The following is a 22,434-nucleotide window of genomic DNA, read 5'->3' as shown; positions in this document are numbered from 1 at the left end:
GCTACAGAGACCCAGACATACCATGTAGAACTAGGGTGGGGAGGGGGTGAAATAAAAACCCCATATCATATCCTGCAAGCAAGGACCGTCCATTTTTTCAAATCCAGATTTGATTGTAAATGTGCTGTTTTTTTCATAAATATATATATACAGTACACAGTATTTGTTTCCCTATTTCCCAATCCACCTGTGAACTTATTCCTAAACGTCTGTGCAGGTACATCATTGTCATTTGTCCCTGTTTGAGATGTTGCTAGCTGGCTATTTATTGTACATGGTGCTCCTTTTTGCCAGCAGTTATTGACCATGCCCAAAGCCCAAGCAGTGGGAATAGCAGCAGCTTGTCTGAACAAACACCTGTTTCTGTTTTTTGTAACCATCCAAAAACAGGGGAGAGCGCGCACGCAGTCCCCCACTACCAGAAATTGTGCAGTCGAGTTTCCCGCATGTGGGGAAATCGCAGAGGTCAGCTAGCTCCAAGTGCAATGAGCTAGCCTCGCCCTGGGAGAGCCACCTGCTGGAGCATGGCTTAAAACTCCCCTGCCAGGTAAGTATGAGTTGCAATGGCGCGCTGGGGGCAACTAGCCCTGTCCCAGGACAACTGTCACCCTTGTGGAGAGAGCAGCTTGGTCATTGGTGCAGCAAGCAACACAGTACCTGAGGCCTAGTATCTGAGCCGCTGCAGCCAGCACCTGCAGCAAGGAGCAGCCTAGGCCATTCCATGCAAACATTTGTGCTGCAGCAGCAGCAGCAGCAGCAGCAGCAGCAGCAGCAGCAATGAATATTTGTCAAACAACATAGATCCAAGACACCCCGTCCTCCTCCCCCCCCCCCCCCCCCCCCAGAAGCGAAGCAAAGCAAAGCAAAGCAAAGCAAAGCAAAGCAAAGCAAAGCCAAAGCAAAGCCAAAGCAAACCCTCCCCCCCATCCAACAAGCACCCAGAGCAGCCAAGCTTCGCCGTAAGGTACTTCTTCTTGGTTTTAAAAGAAAGAAGCAATCACTTTGAACACCGCTCAGCTCTGTCATTTCAGCTGCCGGAGAGACAGGGGGACACCATATTTCTGGGGTGGCTTTCTACATCTCCCCTACCTGCTGGCACTCTCTTTTTCTGACCTCCACTGACACCTGCTGCTGCTGCTGCTGCTGCTGCATAAAAAGGGAGAGGTGCCCTGTCCTGCTGGCAAACGTGACACTTTGGCCCTTACCAGCATGGCTGCTTACCTGGCATTTGCATAAATATAGAAGCAAGCTAACACTGTCTGCTGCTCCATGGATAGAGATAGATATATAGATAGATAGATAGATAGATAGATAGATAGATAGATAGAGATTGTTTTTTGCACAGCTCAGCAGATAGTCTGCAATCTGTTGCTTTTAAATGCTGCTCTTTGTTACTTTGGAGCCTAGAAACTCTAGAACGTACTGTACACTCCCTTTGTGATATCATCACAGGGGGTTGTCTGGCTACAGAGACCCAGACATACCATGTAGAACTAGGGTGGGGAGGGGGTGAAATAAAAACCCCATATCATATCCTGCAAGCAAGGACCGTCCATTTTTTCAAATCCAGATTTGATTGTAAATGTGCTGTTTTTTTCATAAATATATATATACAGTACACAGTATTTGTTTCCCTATTTCCCAATCCACCTGTGAACTTATTCCTAAACGTCTGTGCAGGTACATCATTGTCATTTGTCCCTGTTTGAGATGTTGCTAGCTGGCTATTTATTGTACATGGTGCTCCTTTTTGCCAGCAGTTATTGACCATGCCCAAAGCCCAAGCAGTGGGAATAGCAGCAGCTTGTCTGAACAAACACCTGTTTCTGTTTTTTGTAACCATCCAAAAACAGGGGAGAGCGCGCACGCAGTCCCCCACTACCAGAAATTGTGCAGTCGAGTTTCCCGCATGTGGGGAAATCGCAGAGGTCAGCTAGCTCCAAGTGCAATGAGCTAGCCTCGCCCTGGGAGAGCCACCTGCTGGAGCATGGCTTAAAACTCCCCTGCCAGGTAAGTATGAGTTGCAATGGCGCGCTGGGGGCAACTAGCCCTGTCCCAGGACAACTGTCACCCTTGTGGAGAGAGCAGCTTGGTCATTGGTGCAGCAAGCAACACAGTACCTGAGGCCTAGTATCTGAGCCGCTGCAGCCAGCACCTGCAGCAAGGAGCAGCCTAGGCCATTCCATGCAAACATTTGTGCTGCAGCAGCAGCAGCAGCAGCAGCAGCAGCAGCAATGAATATTTGTCAAACAACATAGATCCAAGACACCCCGTCCTCCTCCTCCCCCCCCCCCCCCCCAGAAGCGAAGCAAAGCAAAGCAAAGCAAAGCAAAGCCAAAGCAAACCCTCCCCCCCATCCAACAAGCACCCAGAGCAGCCAAGCTTCGCCGTAAGGTACTTCTTCTTGGTTTTAAAAGAAAGAAGCAATCACTTTGAACACCGCTCAGCTCTGTCATTTCAGCTGCCGGAGAGACAGGGGGACACCATATTTCTGGGGTGGCTTTCTACATCTCCCCTACCTGCTGGCACTCTCTTTTTCTGACCTCCACTGACACCTGCTGCTGCTGCTGCTGCTGCTGCATAAAAAGGGAGAGGTGCCCTGTCCTGCTGGCAAACGTGACACTTTGGCCCTTACCAGCATGGCTGCTTACCTGGCATTTGCATAAATATAGAAGCAAGCTAACACTGTCTGCTGCTCCATGGATAGAGATAGATATATAGATAGATAGATAGATAGATAGATAGATAGAGATTGTTTTTTGCACAGCTCAGCAGATAGTCTGCAATCTGTTGCTTTTAAATGCTGCTCTTTGTTACTTTGGAGCCTAGAAACTCTAGAACGTACTGTACACTCCCTTTGTGATATCATCACAGGGGGTTGTCTGGCTACAGAGACCCAGACATACCATGTAGAACTAGGGTGGGGAGGGGGTGAAATAAAAACCCCATATCATATCCTGCAAGCAAGGACCGTCCATTTTTTCAAATCCAGATTTGATTGTAAATGTGCTGTTTTTTTCATAAATATATATATACAGTACACAGTATTTGTTTCCCTATTTCCCAATCCACCTGTGAACTTATTCCTAAACGTCTGTGCAGGTACATCATTGTCATTTGTCCCTGTTTGAGATGTTGCTAGCTGGCTATTTATTGTACATGGTGCTCCTTTTTGCCAGCAGTTATTGACCATGCCCAAAGCCCAAGCAGTGGGAATAGCAGCAGCTTGTCTGAACAAACACCTGTTTCTGTTTTTTGTAACCATCCAAAAACAGGGGAGAGCGCGCACGCAGTCCCCCACTACCAGAAATTGTGCAGTCGAGTTTCCCGCATGTGGGGAAATCGCAGAGGTCAGCTAGCTCCAAGTGCAATGAGCTAGCCTCGCCCTGGGAGAGCCACCTGCTGGAGCATGGCTTAAAACTCCCCTGCCAGGTAAGTATGAGTTGCAATGGCGCGCTGGGGGCAACTAGCCCTGTCCCAGGACAACTGTCACCCTTGTGGAGAGAGCAGCTTGGTCATTGGTGCAGCAAGCAACACAGTACCTGAGGCCTAGTATCTGAGCCGCTGCAGCCAGCACCTGCAGCAAGGAGCAGCCTAGGCCATTCCATGCAAACATTTGTGCTGCAGCAGCAGCAGCAGCAGCAGCAGCAGCAGCAATGAATATTTGTCAAACAACATAGATCCAAGACACCCCGTCCTCCTCCTCCCCCCCCCCCCCCCAGAAGCGAAGCAAAGCAAAGCAAAGCAAAGCAAAGCCAAAGCAAACCCTCCCCCCCATCCAACAAGCACCCAGAGCAGCCAAGCTTCGCCGTAAGGTACTTCTTCTTGGTTTTAAAAGAAAGAAGCAATCACTTTGAACACCGCTCAGCTCTGTCATTTCAGCTGCCGGAGAGACAGGGGGACACCATATTTCTGGGGTGGCTTTCTACATCTCCCCTACCTGCTGGCACTCTCTTTTTCTGACCTCCACTGACACCTGCTGCTGCTGCTGCTGCTGCTGCATAAAAAGGGAGAGGTGCCCTGTCCTGCTGGCAAACGTGACACTTTGGCCCTTACCAGCATGGCTGCTTACCTGGCATTTGCATAAATATAGAAGCAAGCTAACACTGTCTGCTGCTCCATGGATAGAGATAGATATATAGATAGATAGATAGATAGATAGATAGATAGAGATTGTTTTTTGCACAGCTCAGCAGATAGTCTGCAATCTGTTGCTTTTAAATGCTGCTCTTTGTTACTTTGGAGCCTAGAAACTCTAGAACGTACTGTACACTCCCTTTGTGATATCATCACAGGGGGTTGTCTGGCTACAGAGACCCAGACATACCATGTAGAACTAGGGTGGGGAGGGGGTGAAATAAAAACCCCATATCATATCCTGCAAGCAAGGACCGTCCATTTTTTCAAATCCAGATTTGATTGTAAATGTGCTGTTTTTTTCATAAATATATATATACAGTACACAGTATTTGTTTCCCTATTTCCCAATCCACCTGTGAACTTATTCCTAAACGTCTGTGCAGGTACATCATTGTCATTTGTCCCTGTTTGAGATGTTGCTAGCTGGCTATTTATTGTACATGGTGCTCCTTTTTGCCAGCAGTTATTGACCATGCCCAAAGCCCAAGCAGTGGGAATAGCAGCAGCTTGTCTGAACAAACACCTGTTTCTGTTTTTTGTAACCATCCAAAAACAGGGGAGAGCGCGCACGCAGTCCCCCACTACCAGAAATTGTGCAGTCGAGTTTCCCGCATGTGGGGAAATCGCAGAGGTCAGCTAGCTCCAAGTGCAATGAGCTAGCCTCGCCCTGGGAGAGCCACCTGCTGGAGCATGGCTTAAAACTCCCCTGCCAGGTAAGTATGAGTTGCAATGGCGCGCTGGGGGCAACTAGCCCTGTCCCAGGACAACTGTCACCCTTGTGGAGAGAGCAGCTTGGTCATTGGTGCAGCAAGCAACACAGTACCTGAGGCCTAGTATCTGAGCCGCTGCAGCCAGCACCTGCAGCAAGGAGCAGCCTAGGCCATTCCATGCAAACATTTGTGCTGCAGCAGCAGCAGCAGCAGCAGCAGCAGCAGCAGCAGCAATGAATATTTGTCAAACAACATAGATCCAAGACACCCCGTCCTCCTCCCCCCCCCAGAAGCGAAGCAAAGCAAAGCAAAGCAAAGCAAAGCAAAGCAAAGCAAAGCCAAACCAAACCCTCCCCCCCATCCAACAAGCACCCAGAGCAGCCAAGCTTCGCCGTAAGGTACTTCTTCTTGGTTTTAAAAGAAAGAAGCAATCACTTTGAACACCGCTCAGCTCTGTCATTTCAGCTGCCGGAGAGACAGGGGGACACCATATTTCTGGGGTGGCTTTCTACATCTCCCCTACCTGCTGGCACTCTCTTTTTCTGACCTCCACTGACACCTGCTGCTGCTGCTGCTGCTGCTGCATAAAAAGGGAGAGGTGCCCTGTCCTGCTGGCAAACGTGACACTTTGGCCCTTACCAGCATGGCTGCTTACCTGGCATTTGCATAAATATAGAAGCAAGCTAACACTGTCTGCTGCTCCATGGATAGAGATAGATATATAGATAGATAGATAGATAGATAGATAGATAGATAGATAGATAGAGATTGTTTTTTGCACAGCTCAGCAGATAGTCTGCAATCTGTTGCTTTTAAATGCTGCTCTTTGTTACTTTGGAGCCTAGAAACTCTAGAACGTACTGTACACTCCCTTTGTGATATCATCACAGGGGGTTGTCTGGCTACAGAGACCCAGACATACCATGTAGAACTAGGGTGGGGAGGGGGTGAAATAAAAACCCCATATCATATCCTGCAAGCAAGGACCGTCCATTTTTTCAAATCCAGATTTGATTGTAAATGTGCTGTTTTTTTCATAAATATATATATACAGTACACAGTATTTGTTTCCCTATTTCCCAATCCACCTGTGAACTTATTCCTAAACGTCTGTGCAGGTACATCATTGTCATTTGTCCCTGTTTGAGATGTTGCTAGCTGGCTATTTATTGTACATGGTGCTCCTTTTTGCCAGCAGTTATTGACCATGCCCAAAGCCCAAGCAGTGGGAATAGCAGCAGCTTGTCTGAACAAACACCTGTTTCTGTTTTTTGTAACCATCCAAAAACAGGGGAGAGCGCGCACGCAGTCCCCCACTACCAGAAATTGTGCAGTCGAGTTTCCCGCATGTGGGGAAATCGCAGAGGTCAGCTAGCTCCAAGTGCAATGAGCTAGCCTCGCCCTGGGAGAGCCACCTGCTGGAGCATGGCTTAAAACTCCCCTGCCAGGTAAGTATGAGTTGCAATGGCGCGCTGGGGGCAACTAGCCCTGTCCCAGGACAACTGTCACCCTTGTGGAGAGAGCAGCTTGGTCATTGGTGCAGCAAGCAACACAGTACCTGAGGCCTAGTATCTGAGCCGCTGCAGCCAGCACCTGCAGCAAGGAGCAGCCTAGGCCATTCCATGCAAACATTTGTGCTGCAGCAGCAGCAGCAGCAGCAGCAGCAGCAGCAGCAGCAGCAGCAGCAGCAGCAGCAATGAATATTTGTCAAACAACATAGATCCAAGACACCCCGTCCTCCTCCCCCCCCCCCCCCCAGAAGCGAAGCAAAGCAAAGCAAAGCAAAGCAAAGCCAAAGCAAACCCTCCCCCCCATCCAACAAGCACCCAGAGCAGCCAAGCTTCGCCGTAAGGTACATCTTCTTGGTTTTAAAAGAAAGAAGCAATCACTTTGAACACCGCTCAGCTCTGTCATTTCAGCTGCCGGAGAGACAGGGGGACACCATATTTCTGGGGTGGCTTTCTACATCTCCCCTACCTGCTGGCACTCTCTTTTTCTGACCTCCACTGACACCTGCTGCTGCTGCTGCTGCTGCTGCATAAAAAGGGAGAGGTGCCCTGTCCTGCTGGCAAACGTGACACTTTGGCCCTTACCAGCATGGCTGCTTACCTGGCATTTGCATAAATATAGAAGCAAGCTAACACTGTCTGCTGCTCCATGGATAGAGATAGATAGATAGATAGATAGATAGATAGATAGATAGAGATTGTTTTTTACACAGCTCAGCAGATAGTCTGCAATCTGTTGCTTTTAAATGCTGCTCTTTGTTACTTTGGAGCCTAGAAACTCTAGAACGTACTGTACACTCCCTTTGTGATATCATCACAGGGGGTTGTCTGGCTACAGAGACCCAGACATACCATGTAGAACTAGGGTGGGGAGGGGGTGAAATAAAAACCCCATATCATATCCTGCAAGCAAGGACCGTCCATTTTTTCAAATCCAGATTTGATTGTAAATGTGCTGTTTTTTTCATAAATATATATATACAGTACACAGTATTTGTTTCCCTATTTCCCAATCCACCTGTGAACTTATTCCTAAACGTCTGTGCAGGTACATCATTGTCATTTGTCCCTGTTTGAGATGTTGCTAGCTGGCTATTTATTGTACATGGTGCTCCTTTTTGCCAGCAGTTATTGACCATGCCCAAAGCCCAAGCAGTGGGAATAGCAGCAGCTTGTCTGAACAAACACCTGTTTCTGTTTTTTGTAACCATCCAAAAACAGGGGAGAGCGCGCACGCAGTCCCCCACTACCAGAAATTGTGCAGTCGAGTTTCCCGCATGTGGGGAAATCGCAGAGGTCAGCTAGCTCCAAGTGCAATGAGCTAGCCTCGCCCTGGGAGAGCCACCTGCTGGAGCATGGCTTAAAACTCCCCTGCCAGGTAAGTATGAGTTGCAATGGCGCGCTGGGGGCAACTAGCCCTGTCCCAGGACAACTGTCACCCTTGTGGAGAGAGCAGCTTGGTCATTGGTGCAGCAAGCAACACAGTACCTGAGGCCTAGTATCTGAGCCGCTGCAGCCAGCACCTGCAGCAAGGAGCAGCCTAGGCCATTCCATGCAAACATTTGTGCTGCAGCAGCAGCAGCAGCAGCAGCAGCAGCAGCAGCAATGAATATTTGTCAAACAACATAGATCCAAGACACCCCGTCCTCCTCCCCCCCCCCCCCCAGAAGCGAAGCAAAGCAAAGCAAAGCAAAGCAAAGCCAAAGCAAAGCCAAAGCAAACCCTCCCCCCCATCCAACAAGCACCCAGAGCAGCCAAGCTTCGCCGTAAGGTACTTCTTCTTGGTTTTAAAAGAAAGAAGCAATCACTTTGAACACCGCTCAGCTCTGTCATTTCAGCTGCCGGAGAGACAGGGGGACACCATATTTCTGGGGTGGCTTTCTACATCTCCCCTACCTGCTGGCACTCTCTTTTTCTGACCTCCACTGACACCTGCTGCTGCTGCTGCTGCTGCTGCATAAAAAGGGAGAGGTGCCCTGTCCTGCTGGCAAACGTGACACTTTGGCCCTTACCAGCATGGCTGCTTACCTGGCATTTGCATAAATATAGAAGCAAGCTAACACTGTCTGCTGCTCCATGGATAGAGATAGATATATAGATAGATAGATAGATAGATAGATAGATAGATAGATAGATAGATAGAGATTGTTTTTTGCACAGCTCAGCAGATAGTCTGCAATCTGTTGCTTTTAAATGCTGCTCTTTGTTACTTTGGAGCCTAGAAACTCTAGAACGTACTGTACACTCCCTTTGTGATATCATCACAGGGGGTTGTCTGGCTACAGAGACCCAGACATACCATGTAGAACTAGGGTGGGGAGGGGGTGAAATAAAAACCCCATATCATATCCTGCAAGCAAGGACCGTCCATTTTTTCAAATCCAGATTTGATTGTAAATGTGCTGTTTTTTTCATAAATATATATATACAGTACACAGTATTTGTTTCCCTATTTCCCAATCCACCTGTGAACTTATTCCTAAACGTCTGTGCAGGTACATCATTGTCATTTGTCCCTGTTTGAGATGTTGCTAGCTGGCTATTTATTGTACATGGTGCTCCTTTTTGCCAGCAGTTATTGACCATGCCCAAAGCCCAAGCAGTGGGAATAGCAGCAGCTTGTCTGAACAAACACCTGTTTCTGTTTTTTGTAACCATCCAAAAACAGGGGAGAGCGCGCACGCAGTCCCCCACTACCAGAAATTGTGCAGTCGAGTTTCCCGCATGTGGGGAAATCGCAGAGGTCAGCTAGCTCCAAGTGCAATGAGCTAGCCTCGCCCTGGGAGAGCCACCTGCTGGAGCATGGCTTAAAACTCCCCTGCCAGGTAAGTATGAGTTGCAATGGCGCGCTGGGGGCAACTAGCCCTGTCCCAGGACAACTGTCACCCTTGTGGAGAGAGCAGCTTGGTCATTGGTGCAGCAAGCAACACAGTACCTGAGGCCTAGTATCTGAGCCGCTGCAGCCAGCACCTGCAGCAAGGAGCAGCCTAGGCCATTCCATGCAAACATTTGTGCTGCAGCAGCAGCAGCAGCAGCAGCAGCAGCAGCAGCAGCAGCAATGAATATTTGTCAAACAACATAGATCCAAGACACCCCGTCCTCCTCCCCCCCCCCCCCCCCCAGAAGCGAAGCAAAGCAAAGCAAAGCCAAAGCAAACCCTCCCCCCCATCCAACAAGCACCCAGAGCAGCCAAGCTTCGCCGTAAGGTACTTCTTCTTGGTTTTAAAAGAAAGAAGCAATCACTTTGAACACCGCTCAGCTCTGTCATTTCAGCTGCCGGAGAGACAGGGGGACACCATATTTCTGGGGTGGCTTTCTACATCTCCCCTACCTGCTGGCACTCTCTTTTTCTGACCTCCACTGACACCTGCTGCTGCTGCATAAAAAGGGAGAGGTGCCCTGTCCTGCTGCCAAACGTGACACTTTGGCCCTTACCAGCATGGCTGCTTACCTGGCATTTGCATAAATATAGAAGCAAGCTAACACTGTCTGCTGCTCCATGGATAGAGATAGATATATAGATAGATAGATAGATAGATAGATAGATAGATAGAGATTGTTTTTTGCACAGCTCAGCAGATAGTCTGCAATCTGTTGCTTTTAAATGCTGCTCTTTGTTACTTTGGAGCCTAGAAACTCTAGAACGTACTGTACACTCCCTTTGTGATATCATCACAGGGGGTTGTCTGGCTACAGAGACCCAGACATACCATGTAGAACTAGGGTGGGGAGGGGGTGAAATAAAAACCCCATATCATATCCTGCAAGCAAGGACCGTCCATTTTTTCAAATCCAGATTTGATTGTAAATGTGCTGTTTTTTTCATAAATATATATATACAGTACACAGTATTTGTTTCCCTATTTCCCAATCCACCTGTGAACTTATTCCTAAACGTCTGTGCAGGTACATCATTGTCATTTGTCCCTGTTTGAGATGTTGCTAGCTGGCTATTTATTGTACATGGTGCTCCTTTTTGCCAGCAGTTATTGACCATGCCCAAAGCCCAAGCAGTGGGAATAGCAGCAGCTTGTCTGAACAAACACCTGTTTCTGTTTTTTGTAACCATCCAAAAACAGGGGAGAGCGCGCACGCAGTCCCCCACTACCAGAAATTGTGCAGTCGAGTTTCCCGCATGTGGGGAAATCGCAGAGGTCAGCTAGCTCCAAGTGCAATGAGCTAGCCTCGCCCTGGGAGAGCCACCTGCTGGAGCATGGCTTAAAACTCCCCTGCCAGGTAAGTATGAGTTGCAATGGCGCGCTGGGGGCAACTAGCCCTGTCCCAGGACAACTGTCACCCTTGTGGAGAGAGCAGCTTGGTCATTGGTGCAGCAAGCAACACAGTACCTGAGGCCTAGTATCTGAGCCGCTGCAGCCAGCACCTGCAGCAAGGAGCAGCCTAGGCCATTCCATGCAAACATTTGTGCTGCAGCAGCAGCAGCAGCAGCAGCAGCAGCAGCAATGAATATTTGTCAAACAACATAGATCCAAGACACCCCGTCCTCCTCCCCCCCCCCCCCCCCAGAAGCGAAGCAAAGCAAAGCAAAGCAAAGCAAAGCAAAGCAAAGCCAAAGCAAACCCTCCCCCCCATCCAACAAGCACCCAGAGCAGCCAAGCTTCGCCGTAAGGTACTTCTTCTTGGTTTTAAAAGAAAGAAGCAATCACTTTGAACACCGCTCAGCTCTGTCATTTCAGCTGCCGGAGAGACAGGGGGGACACCATATTTCTGGGGTGGCTTTCTACATCTCCCCTACCTGCTGGCACTCTCTTTTTCTGACCTCCACTGACACCTGCTGCTGCTGCTGCTGCTGCTGCATAAAAAGGGAGAGGTGCCCTGTCCTGCTGGCAAACGTGACACTTTGGCCCTTACCAGCATGGCTGCTTACCTGGCATTTGCATAAATATAGAAGCAAGCTAACACTGTCTGCTGCTCCATGGATAGAGATAGATATATAGATAGATAGATAGATAGATAGATAGATAGATAGATAGATAGATAGAGATTGTTTTTTGCACAGCTCAGCAGATAGTCTGCAATCTGTTGCTTTTAAATGCTGCTCTTTGTTACTTTGGAGCCTAGAAACTCTAGAACGTACTGTACACTCCCTTTGTGATATCATCACAGGGGGTTGTCTGGCTACAGAGACCCAGACATACCATGTAGAACTAGGGTGGGGAGGGGGTGAAATAAAAACCCCATATCATATCCTGCAAGCAAGGACCGTCCATTTTTTCAAATCCAGATTTGATTGTAAATGTGCTGTTTTTTTCATAAATATATATATACAGTACACAGTATTTGTTTCCCTATTTCCCAATCCACCTGTGAACTTATTCCTAAACGTCTGTGCAGGTACATCATTGTCATTTGTCCCTGTTTGAGATGTTGCTAGCTGGCTATTTATTGTACATGGTGCTCCTTTTTGCCAGCAGTTATTGACCATGCCCAAAGCCCAAGCAGTGGGAATAGCAGCAGCTTGTCTGAACAAACACCTGTTTCTGTTTTTTGTAACCATCCAAAAACAGGGGAGAGCGCGCACGCAGTCCCCCACTACCAGAAATTGTGCAGTCGAGTTTCCCGCATGTGGGGAAATCGCAGAGGTCAGCTAGCTCCAAGTGCAATGAGCTAGCCTCGCCCTGGGAGAGCCACCTGCTGGAGCATGGCTTAAAACTCCCCTGCCAGGTAAGTATGAGTTGCAATGGCGCGCTGGGGGCAACTAGCCCTGTCCCAGGACAACTGTCACCCTTGTGGAGAGAGCAGCTTGGTCATTGGTGCAGCAAGCAACACAGTACCTGAGGCCTAGTATCTGAGCCGCTGCAGCCAGCACCTGCAGCAAGGAGCAGCCTAGGCCATTCCATGCAAACATTTGTGCTGCAGCAGCAGCAGCAGCAGCAGCAGCAGCAGCAGCAGCAATGAATATTTGTCAAACAACATAGATCCAAGACACCCCGTCCTCCTCCCCCCCCCCCCCCCCAGAAGCGAAGCAAAGCAAAGCAAAGCAAAGCAAAGCAAAGCCAAAGCAAAGCAAAGCCAAAGCAAAGCCAAAGCAAACCCTCCCCCCCATCCAACAAGCACCCAGAGCAGCCAAGCTTCGCCGTAAGGTACTTCTTCTTGGTTTTAAAAGAAAGAAGCAATCACTTTGAACACCGCTCAGCTCTGTCATTTCAGCTGCCGGAGAGACAGGGGGACACCATATTTCTGGGGTGGCTTTCTACATCTCCCCTACCTGCTGGCACTCTCTTTTTCTGACCTCCACTGACACCTGCTGCTGCTGCATAAAAAGGGAGAGGTGCCCTGTCCTGCTGCCAAACGTGACACTTTGGCCCTTACCAGCATGGCTGCTTACCTGGCATTTGCATAAATATAGAAGCAAGCTAACACTGTCTGCTGCTCCATGGATAGAGATAGATATATAGATAGATAGATAGATAGATAGATAGATAGATAGAGATTGTTTTTTGCACAGCTCAGCAGATAGTCTGCAATCTGTTGCTTTTAAATGCTGCTCTTTGTTACTTTGGAGCCTAGAAACTCTAGAACGTACTGTACACTCCCTTTGTGATATCATCACAGGGGGTTGTCTGGCTACAGAGACCCAGACATACCATGTAGAACTAGGGTGGGGAGGGGGTGAAATAAAAACCCCATATCATATCCTGCAAGCAAGGACCGTCCATTTTTTCAAATCCAGATTTGATTGTAAATGTGCTGTTTTTTTCATAAATATATATATACAGTACACAGTATTTGTTTCCCTATTTCCCAATCCACCTGTGAACTTATTCCTAAACGTCTGTGCAGGTACATCATTGTCATTTGTCCCTGTTTGAGATGTTGCTAGCTGGCTATTTATTGTACATGGTGCTCCTTTTTGCCAGCAGTTATTGACCATGCCCAAAGCCCAAGCAGTGGGAATAGCAGCAGCTTGTCTGAACAAACACCTGTTTCTGTTTTTTGTAACCATCCAAAAACAGGGGAGAGCGCGCACGCAGTCCCCCACTACCAGAAATTGTGCAGTCGAGTTTCCCGCATGTGGGGAAATCGCAGAGGTCAGCTAGCTCCAAGTGCAATGAGCTAGCCTCGCCCTGGGAGAGCCACCTGCTGGAGCATGGCTTAAAACTCCCCTGCCAGGTAAGTATGAGTTGCAATGGCGCGCTGGGGGCAACTAGCCCTGTCCCAGGACAACTGTCACCCTTGTGGAGAGAGCAGCTTGGTCATTGGTGCAGCAAGCAACACAGTACCTGAGGCCTAGTATCTGAGCCGCTGCAGCCAGCACCTGCAGCAAGGAGCAGCCTAGGCCATTCCATGCAAACATTTGTGCTGCAGCAGCAGCAGCAGCAGCAGCAGCAGCAGCAGCAGCAATGAATATTTGTCAAACAACATAGATCCAAGACACCCCGTCCTCCTCCCCCCCCCCCCCCCCCAGAAGCGAAGCAAAGCAAAGCAAAGCAAAGCCAAAGCAAACCCTCCCCCCCATCCAACAAGCACCCAGAGCAGCCAAGCTTCGCCGTAAGGTACTTCTTCTTGGTTTTAAAAGAAAGAAGCAATCACTTTGAACACCGCTCAGCTCTGTCATTTCAGCTGCCGGAGAGACAGGGGGACACCATATTTCTGGGGTGGCTTTCTACATCTCCCCTACCTGCTGGCACTCTCTTTTTCTGACCTCCACTGACACCTGCTGCTGCTGCATAAAAAGGGAGAGGTGCCCTGTCCTGCTGCCAAACGTGACACTTTGGCCCTTACCAGCATGGCTGCTTACCTGGCATTTGCATAAATATAGAAGCAAGCTAACACTGTCTGCTGCTCCATGGATAGAGATAGATATATAGATAGATAGATAGATAGATAGATAGATAGATAGAGATTGTTTTTTGCACAGCTCAGCAGATAGTCTGCAATCTGTTGCTTTTAAATGCTGCTCTTTGTTACTTTGGAGCCTAGAAACTCTAGAACGTACTGTACACTCCCTTTGTGATATCATCACAGGGGGTTGTCTGGCTACAGAGACCCAGACATACCATGTAGAACTAGGGTGGGGAGGGGGTGAAATAAAAACCCCATATCATATCCTGCAAGCAAGGACCGTCCATTTTTTCAAATCCAGATTTGATTGTAAATGTGCTGTTTTTTTCATAAATATATATATACAGTACACAGTATTTGTTTCCCTATTTCCCAATCCACCTGTGAACTTATTCCTAAACGTCTGTGCAGGTACATCATTGTCATTTGTCCCTGTTTGAGATGTTGCTAGCTGGCTATTTATTGTACATGGTGCTCCTTTTTGCCAGCAGTTATTGACCATGCCCAAAGCCCAAGCAGTGGGAATAGCAGCAGCTTGTCTGAACAAACACCTGTTTCTGTTTTTTGTAACCATCCAAAAACAGGGGAGAGCGCGCACGCAGTCCCCCACTACCAGAAATTGTGCAGTCGAGTTTCCCGCATGTGGGGAAATCGCAGAGGTCAGCTAGCTCCAAGTGCAATGAGCTAGCCTCGCCCTGGGAGAGCCACCTGCTGGAGCATGGCTTAAAACTCCCCTGCCAGGTAAGTATGAGTTGCAATGGCGCGCTGGGGGCAACTAGCCCTGTCCCAGGACAACTGTCACCCTTGTGGAGAGAGCAGCTTGGTCATTGGTGCAGCAAGCAACACAGTACCTGAGGCCTAGTATCTGAGCCGCTGCAGCCAGCACCTGCAGCAAGGAGCAGCCTAGGCCATTCCATGCAAACATTTGTGCTGCAGCAGCAGCAGCAGCAGCAGCAGCAGCAGCAGCAGCAGCAGCAGCAATGAATATTTGTCAAACAACATAGATCCAAGACACCCCGTCCTCCTCCCCCCCCCCCCCCCCCAGAAGCGAAGCAAAGCAAAGCAAAGCAAAGCAAAGCAAAGCCAAAGCAAAGCAAAGCCAAAGCAAAGCCAAAGCAAACCCTCCCCCCCATCCAACAAGCACCCAGAGCAGCCAAGCTTCGCCGTAAGGTACTTCTTCTTGGTTTTAAAAGAAAGAAGCAATCACTTTGAACACCGCTCAGCTCTGTCATTTCAGCTGCCGGAGAGACAGGGGGACACCATATTTCTGGGGTGGCTTTCTACATCTCCCCTACCTGCTGGCACTCTCTTTTTCTGACCTCCACTGACACCTGCTGCTGCTGCTGCTGCTGCTGCATAAAAAGGGAGAGGTGCCCTGTCCTGCTGGCAAACGTGACACTTTGGCCCTTACCAGCATGGCTGCTTACCTGGCATTTGCATAAATATAGAAGCAAGCTAACACTGTCTGCTGCTCCATGGATAGAGATAGATATATAGATAGATAGATAGATAGATAGATAGATAGATAGATAGATAGATAGAGATTGTTTTTTGCACAGCTCAGCAGATAGTCTGCAATCTGTTGCTTTTAAATGCTGCTCTTTGTTACTTTGGAGCCTAGAAACTCTAGAACGTACTGTACACTCCCTTTGTGATATCATCACAGGGGGTTGTCTGGCTACAGAGACCCAGACATACCATGTAGAACTAGGGTGGGGAGGGGGTGAAATAAAAACCCCATATCATATCCTGCAAGCAAGGACCGTCCATTTTTTCAAATCCAGATTTGATTGTAAATGTGCTGTTTTTTTCATAAATATATATATACAGTACACAGTATTTGTTTCCCTATTTCCCAATCCACCTGTGAACTTATTCCTAAACGTCTGTGCAGGTACATCATTGTCATTTGTCCCTGTTTGAGATGTTGCTAGCTGGCTATTTATTGTACATGGTGCTCCTTTTTGCCAGCAGTTATTGACCATGCCCAAAGCCCAAGCAGTGGGAATAGCAGCAGCTTGTCTGAACAAACACCTGTTTCTGTTTTTTGTAACCATCCAAAAACAGGGGAGAGCGCACACGCAGTCCCCCACTACCAGAAATTGTGCAGTCGAGTTTCCCGCATGTGGGGAAATCGCAGAGGTCAGCTAGCTCCAAGTGCAATGAGCTAGCCTCGCCCTGGGAGAGCCACCTGCTGGAGCATGGCTTAAAACTCCCCTGCCAGGTAAGTATGAGTTGCAATGGCGCGCTGGGGGCAACTAGCCCTGTCCCAGGACAACTGTCACCCTTGTGGAGAGAGCAGCTTGGTCATTGGTGCAGCAAGCAACACAGTACCTGAGGCCTAGTATCTGAGCCGCTGCAGCCAGCACCTGCAGCAAGGAGCAGCCTAGGCCATTCCATGCAAACATTTGTGCTGCAGCAGCAGCAGCAGCAGCAGCAGCAGCAGCAGCAGCAGCAGCAGCAGCAATGAATATTTGTCAAACAACATAGATCCAAGACACCCCGTCCTCCTCCCCCCCCCCCCCCCCCCAGAAGCGAAGCAAAGCAAAGCAAAGCAAAGCAAAGCAAAGCCAAAGCAAAGCAAAGCCAAAGCAAAGCCAAAGCAAACCCTCCCCCCCATCCAACAAGCACCCAGAGCAGCCAAGCTTCGCCGTAAGGTACTTCTTCTTGGTTTTAAAAGAAAGAAGCAATCACTTTGAACACCGCTCAGCTCTGTCATTTCAGCTGCCGGAGAGACAGGGGGACACCATATTTCTGGGGTGGCTTTCTACATCTCCCCTACCTGCTGGCACTCTCTTTTTCTGACCTCCACTGACACCTGCTGCTGCTGCTGCTGCTGCTGCATAAAAAGGGAGAGGTGCCCTGTCCTGCTGGCAAACGTGACACTTTGGCCCTTACCAGCATGGCTGCTTACCTGGCATTTGCATAAATATAGAAGCAAGCTAACACTGTCTGCTGCTCCATGGATAGAGATAGATATATAGATAGATAGATAGATAGATAGATAGATAGATAGATAGATAGATAGATAGAGATTGTTTTTTGCACAGCTCAGCAGATAGTCTGCAATCTGTTGCTTTTAAATGCTGCTCTTTGTTACTTTGGAGCCTAGAAACTCTAGAACGTACTGTACACTCCCTTTGTGATATCATCACAGGGGGTTGTCTGGCTACAGAGACCCAGACATACCATGTAGAACTAGGGTGGGGAGGGGGTGAAATAAAAACCCCATATCATATCCTGCAAGCAAGGACCGTCCATTTTTTCAAATCCAGATTTGATTGTAAATGTGCTGTTTTTTTCATAAATATATATATACAGTACACAGTATTTGTTTCCCTATTTCCCAATCCACCTGTGAACTTATTCCTAAACGTCTGTGCAGGTACATCATTGTCATTTGTCCCTGTTTGAGATGTTGCTAGCTGGCTATTTATTGTACATGGTGCTCCTTTTTGCCAGCAGTTATTGACCATGCCCAAAGCCCAAGCAGTGGGAATAGCAGCAGCTTGTCTGAACAAACACCTGTTTCTGTTTTTTGTAACCATCCAAAAACAGGGGAGAGCGCACACGCAGTCCCCCACTACCAGAAATTGTGCAGTCGAGTTTCCCGCATGTGGGGAAATCGCAGAGGTCAGCTAGCTCCAAGTGCAATGAGCTAGCCTCGCCCTGGGAGAGCCACCTGCTGGAGCATGGCTTAAAACTCCCCTGCCAGGTAAGTATGAGTTGCAATGGCGCGCTGGGGGCAACTAGCCCTGTCCCAGGACAACTGTCACCCTTGTGGAGAGAGCAGCTTGGTCATTGGTGCAGCAAGCAACACAGTACCTGAGGCCTAGTATCTGAGCCGCTGCAGCCAGCACCTGCAGCAAGGAGCAGCCTAGGCCATTCCATGCAAACATTTGTGCTGCAGCAGCAGCAGCAGCAGCAGCAGCAGCAGCAGCAGCAATGAATATTTGTCAAACAACATAGATCCAAGACACCCCGTCCTCCTCCCCCCCCCCCCCCCCCAGAAGCGAAGCAAAGCAAAGCAAAGCCAAAGCAAACCCTCCCCCCCATCCAACAAGCACCCAGAGCAGCCAAGCTTCGCCGTAAGGTACTTCTTCTTGGTTTTAAAAGAAAGAAGCAATCACTTTGAACACCGCTCAGCTCTGTCATTTCAGCTGCCGGAGAGACAGGGGGACACCATATTTCTGGGGTGGCTTTCTACATCTCCCCTACCTGCTGGCACTCTCTTTTTCTGACCTCCACTGACACCTGCTGCTGCTGCATAAAAAGGGAGAGGTGCCCTGTCCTGCTGCCAAACGTGACACTTTGGCCCTTACCAGCATGGCTGCTTACCTGGCATTTGCATAAATATAGAAGCAAGCTAACACTGTCTGCTGCTCCATGGATAGAGATAGATATATAGATAGATAGATAGATAGATAGATAGATAGAGATTGTTTTTTGCACAGCTCAGCAGATAGTCTGCAATCTGTTGCTTTTAAATGCTGCTCTTTGTTACTTTGGAGCCTAGAAACTCTAGAACGTACTGTACACTCCCTTTGTGATATCATCACAGGGGGTTGTCTGGCTACAGAGACCCAGACATACCATGTAGAACTAGGGTGGGGAGGGGGTGAAATAAAAACCCCATATCATATCCTGCAAGCAAGGACCGTCCATTTTTTCAAATCCAGATTTGATTGTAAATGTGCTGTTTTTTTCATAAATATATATATACAGTACACAGTATTTGTTTCCCTATTTCCCAATCCACCTGTGAACTTATTCCTAAACGTCTGTGCAGGTACATCATTGTCATTTGTCCCTGTTTGAGATGTTGCTAGCTGGCTATTTATTGTACATGGTGCTCCTTTTTGCCAGCAGTTATTGACCATGCCCAAAGCCCAAGCAGTGGGAATAGCAGCAGCTTGTCTGAACAAACACCTGTTTCTGTTTTTTGTAACCATCCAAAAACAGGGGAGAGCGCGCACGCAGTCCCCCACTACCAGAAATTGTGCAGTCGAGTTTCCCGCATGTGGGGAAATCGCAGAGGTCAGCTAGCTCCAAGTGCAATGAGCTAGCCTCGCCCTGGGAGAGCCACCTGCTGGAGCATGGCTTAAAACTCCCCTGCCAGGTAAGTATGAGTTGCAATGGCGCGCTGGGGGCAACTAGCCCTGTCCCAGGACAACTGTCACCCTTGTGGAGAGAGCAGCTTGGTCATTGGTGCAGCAAGCAACACAGTACCTGAGGCCTAGTATCTGAGCCGCTGCAGCCAGCACCTGCAGCAAGGAGCAGCCTAGGCCATTCCATGCAAACATTTGTGCTGCAGCAGCAGCAGCAGCAGCAGCAGCAGCAGCAATGAATATTTGTCAAACAACATAGATCCAAGACACCCCGTCCTCCTCCCCCCCCCCCCCCCCCCAGAAGCGAAGCAAAGCAAAGCAAAGCAAAGCAAAGCAAAGCAAAGCCAAAGCAAACCCTCCCCCCCATCCAACAAGCACCCAGAGCAGCCAAGCTTCGCCGTAAGGTACTTCTTCTTGGTTTTAAAAGAAAGAAGCAATCACTTTGAACACCGCTCAGCTCTGTCATTTCAGCTGCCGGAGAGACAGGGGGACACCATATTTCTGGGGTGGCTTTCTACATCTCCCCTACCTGCTGGCACTCTCTTTTTCTGACCTCCACTGACACCTGCTGCTGCTGCATAAAAAGGGAGAGGTGCCCTGTCCTGCTGGCAAACGTGACACTTTGGCCCTTACCAGCATGGCTGCTTACCTGGCATTTGCATAAATATAGAAGCAAGCTAACACTGTCTGCTGCTCCATGGATAGAGATAGATATATAGATAGATAGATAGATAGATAGATAGATAGATAGAGATTGTTTTTTGCACAGCTCAGCAGATAGTCTGCAATCTGTTGCTTTTAAATGCTGCTCTTTGTTACTTTGGAGCCTAGAAACTCTAGAACGTACTGTACACTCCCTTTGTGATATCATCACAGGGGGTTGTCTGGCTACAGAGACCCAGACATACCATGTAGAACTAGGGTGGGGAGGGGGTGAAATAAAAACCCCATATCATATCCTGCAAGCAAGGACCGTCCATTTTTTCAAATCCAGATTTGATTGTAAATGTGCTGTTTTTTTCATAAATATATATATACAGTACACAGTATTTGTTTCCCTATTTCCCAATCCACCTGTGAACTTATTCCTAAACGTCTGTGCAGGTACATCATTGTCATTTGTCCCTGTTTGAGATGTTGCTAGCTGGCTATTTATTGTACATGGTGCTCCTTTTTGCCAGCAGTTATTGACCATGCCCAAAGCCCAAGCAGTGGGAATAGCAGCAGCTTGTCTGAACAAACACCTGTTTCTGTTTTTTGTAACCATCCAAAAACAGGGGAGAGCGCGCACGCAGTCCCCCACTACCAGAAATTGTGCAGTCGAGTTTCCCGCATGTGGGGAAATCGCAGAGGTCAGCTAGCTCCAAGTGCAATGAGCTAGCCTCGCCCTGGGAGAGCCACCTGCTGGAGCATGGCTTAAAACTCCCCTGCCAGGTAAGTATGAGTTGCAATGGCGCGCTGGGGGCAACTAGCCCTGTCCCAGGACAACTGTCACCCTTGTGGAGAGAGCAGCTTGGTCATTGGTGCAGCAAGCAACACAGTACCTGAGGCCTAGTATCTGAGCCGCTGCAGCCAGCACCTGCAGCAAGGAGCAGCCTAGGCCATTCCATGCAAACATTTGTGCTGCAGCAGCAGCAGCAGCAGCAGCAGCAGCAGCAGCAGCAATGAATATTTGTCAAACAACATAGATCCAAGACACCCCGTCCTCCTCCCCCCCCCCCCCCCCAGAAGCGAAGCAAAGCAAAGCAAAGCAAAGCAAAGCAAAGCCAAAGCAAAGCAAAGCCAAAGCAAAGCCAAAGCAAACCCTCCCCCCCATCCAACAAGCACCCAGAGCAGCCAAGCTTCGCCGTAAGGTACTTCTTCTTGGTTTTAAAAGAAAGAAGCAATCACTTTGAACACCGCTCAGCTCTGTCATTTCAGCTGCCGGAGAGACAGGGGGACACCATATTTCTGGGGTGGCTTTCTACATCTCCCCTACCTGCTGGCACTCTCTTTTTCTGACCTCCACTGACACCTGCTGCTGCTGCTGCTGCTGCTGCATAAAAAGGGAGAGGTGCCCTGTCCTGCTGGCAAACGTGACACTTTGGCCCTTACCAGCATGGCTGCTTACCTGGCATTTGCATAAATATAGAAGCAAGCTAACACTGTCTGCTGCTCCATGGATAGAGATAGATATATAGATAGATAGATAGATAGATAGATAGATAGATAGATAGAGATTGTTTTTTGCACAGCTCAGCAGATAGTCTGCAATCTGTTGCTTTTAAATGCTGCTCTTTGTTACTTTGGAGCCTAGAAACTCTAGAACGTACTGTACACTCCCTTTGTGATATCATCACAGGGGGTTGTCTGGCTACAGAGACCCAGACATACCATGTAGAACTAGGGTGGGGAGGGGGTGAAATAAAAACCCCATATCATATCCTGCAAGCAAGGACCGTCCATTTTTTCAAATCCAGATTTGATTGTAAATGTGCTGTTTTTTTCATAAATATATATATACAGTACACAGTATTTGTTTCCCTATTTCCCAATCCACCTGTGAACTTATTCCTAAACGTCTGTGCAGGTACATCATTGTCATTTGTCCCTGTTTGAGATGTTGCTAGCTGGCTATTTATTGTACATGGTGCTCCTTTTTGCCAGCAGTTATTGACCATGCCCAAAGCCCAAGCAGTGGGAATAGCAGCAGCTTGTCTGAACAAACACCTGTTTCTGTTTTTTGTAACCATCCAAAAACAGGGGAGAGCGCGCACGCAGTCCCCCACTACCAGAAATTGTGCAGTCGAGTTTCCCGCATGTGGGGAAATCGCAGAGGTCAGCTAGCTCCAAGTGCAATGAGCTAGCCTCGCCCTGGGAGAGCCACCTGCTGGAGCATGGCTTAAAACTCCCCTGCCAGGTAAGTATGAGTTGCAATGGCGCGCTGGGGGCAACTAGCCCTGTCCCAGGACAACTGTCACCCTTGTGGAGAGAGCAGCTTGGTCATTGGTGCAGCAAGCAACACAGTACCTGAGGCCTAGTATCTGAGCCGCTGCAGCCAGCACCTGCAGCAAGGAGCAGCCTAGGCCATTCCATGCAAACATTTGTGCTGCAGCAGCAGCAGCAGCAGCAGCAGCAGCAGCAATGAATATTTGTCAAACAACATAGATCCAAGACACCCCGTCC

At 48.7% G+C, this 22,434-nt stretch overlaps 16 non-coding genes across 16 annotated transcripts; all 16 read right to left on the bottom strand.

Annotated features, from left to right (window-relative positions):
* Positions 1 to 387: 387 nt before the first annotated feature.
* Positions 388 to 555, bottom strand: LOC142468670 (U1 spliceosomal RNA). Its single transcript, XR_012788827.1, has one exon. It is a non-coding gene; the product is annotated as a U1 spliceosomal RNA (small nuclear RNA).
* A 1,295-nt stretch (positions 556 to 1,850) lies between these two features.
* Positions 1,851 to 2,018, bottom strand: LOC142468668 (U1 spliceosomal RNA). The gene has a single exon (XR_012788826.1). It is a non-coding gene; the product is annotated as a U1 spliceosomal RNA (small nuclear RNA).
* A 1,254-nt stretch (positions 2,019 to 3,272) lies between these two features.
* On the bottom strand, positions 3,273 to 3,440 carry LOC142468667 (U1 spliceosomal RNA). Its single transcript, XR_012788825.1, has one exon. It is a non-coding gene; the product is annotated as a U1 spliceosomal RNA (small nuclear RNA).
* A 1,253-nt stretch (positions 3,441 to 4,693) lies between these two features.
* On the bottom strand, positions 4,694 to 4,861 carry LOC142468665 (U1 spliceosomal RNA). The gene has a single exon (XR_012788823.1). It is a non-coding gene; the product is annotated as a U1 spliceosomal RNA (small nuclear RNA).
* A 1,277-nt stretch (positions 4,862 to 6,138) lies between these two features.
* LOC142468664 (U1 spliceosomal RNA) lies at positions 6,139 to 6,306 on the bottom strand. The gene has a single exon (XR_012788822.1). It is a non-coding gene; the product is annotated as a U1 spliceosomal RNA (small nuclear RNA).
* Positions 6,307 to 7,576: 1,270 nt separating this feature from the next.
* Positions 7,577 to 7,744, bottom strand: LOC142468663 (U1 spliceosomal RNA). Its single transcript, XR_012788821.1, has one exon. It is a non-coding gene; the product is annotated as a U1 spliceosomal RNA (small nuclear RNA).
* Positions 7,745 to 9,023: 1,279 nt separating this feature from the next.
* LOC142468662 (U1 spliceosomal RNA) lies at positions 9,024 to 9,191 on the bottom strand. The gene has a single exon (XR_012788820.1). It is a non-coding gene; the product is annotated as a U1 spliceosomal RNA (small nuclear RNA).
* Positions 9,192 to 10,434: 1,243 nt separating this feature from the next.
* LOC142468661 (U1 spliceosomal RNA) lies at positions 10,435 to 10,602 on the bottom strand. The gene has a single exon (XR_012788819.1). It is a non-coding gene; the product is annotated as a U1 spliceosomal RNA (small nuclear RNA).
* A 1,278-nt stretch (positions 10,603 to 11,880) lies between these two features.
* Positions 11,881 to 12,048, bottom strand: LOC142468660 (U1 spliceosomal RNA). Its single transcript, XR_012788818.1, has one exon. It is a non-coding gene; the product is annotated as a U1 spliceosomal RNA (small nuclear RNA).
* Positions 12,049 to 13,329: 1,281 nt separating this feature from the next.
* On the bottom strand, positions 13,330 to 13,497 carry LOC142468659 (U1 spliceosomal RNA). The gene has a single exon (XR_012788817.1). It is a non-coding gene; the product is annotated as a U1 spliceosomal RNA (small nuclear RNA).
* Positions 13,498 to 14,742: 1,245 nt separating this feature from the next.
* On the bottom strand, positions 14,743 to 14,910 carry LOC142468658 (U1 spliceosomal RNA). The gene has a single exon (XR_012788816.1). It is a non-coding gene; the product is annotated as a U1 spliceosomal RNA (small nuclear RNA).
* A 1,315-nt stretch (positions 14,911 to 16,225) lies between these two features.
* Positions 16,226 to 16,393, bottom strand: LOC142468626 (U1 spliceosomal RNA). Its single transcript, XR_012788785.1, has one exon. It is a non-coding gene; the product is annotated as a U1 spliceosomal RNA (small nuclear RNA).
* Positions 16,394 to 17,716: 1,323 nt separating this feature from the next.
* LOC142468624 (U1 spliceosomal RNA) lies at positions 17,717 to 17,884 on the bottom strand. The gene has a single exon (XR_012788783.1). It is a non-coding gene; the product is annotated as a U1 spliceosomal RNA (small nuclear RNA).
* A 1,236-nt stretch (positions 17,885 to 19,120) lies between these two features.
* Positions 19,121 to 19,288, bottom strand: LOC142468649 (U1 spliceosomal RNA). Its single transcript, XR_012788807.1, has one exon. It is a non-coding gene; the product is annotated as a U1 spliceosomal RNA (small nuclear RNA).
* A 1,255-nt stretch (positions 19,289 to 20,543) lies between these two features.
* On the bottom strand, positions 20,544 to 20,711 carry LOC142468637 (U1 spliceosomal RNA). The gene has a single exon (XR_012788796.1). It is a non-coding gene; the product is annotated as a U1 spliceosomal RNA (small nuclear RNA).
* Positions 20,712 to 22,008: 1,297 nt separating this feature from the next.
* On the bottom strand, positions 22,009 to 22,176 carry LOC142468625 (U1 spliceosomal RNA). The gene has a single exon (XR_012788784.1). It is a non-coding gene; the product is annotated as a U1 spliceosomal RNA (small nuclear RNA).
* Positions 22,177 to 22,434: the final 258 nt, after the last annotated feature.

Source organism: Ascaphus truei, chromosome 17, assembly GCF_040206685.1.
Source record: "Ascaphus truei isolate aAscTru1 chromosome 17, aAscTru1.hap1, whole genome shotgun sequence".
NCBI classification, from domain to species: domain Eukaryota; kingdom Metazoa; phylum Chordata; class Amphibia; order Anura; family Ascaphidae; genus Ascaphus; species Ascaphus truei.
This window is presented reverse-complemented; position numbering and strand designations above follow the sequence as displayed.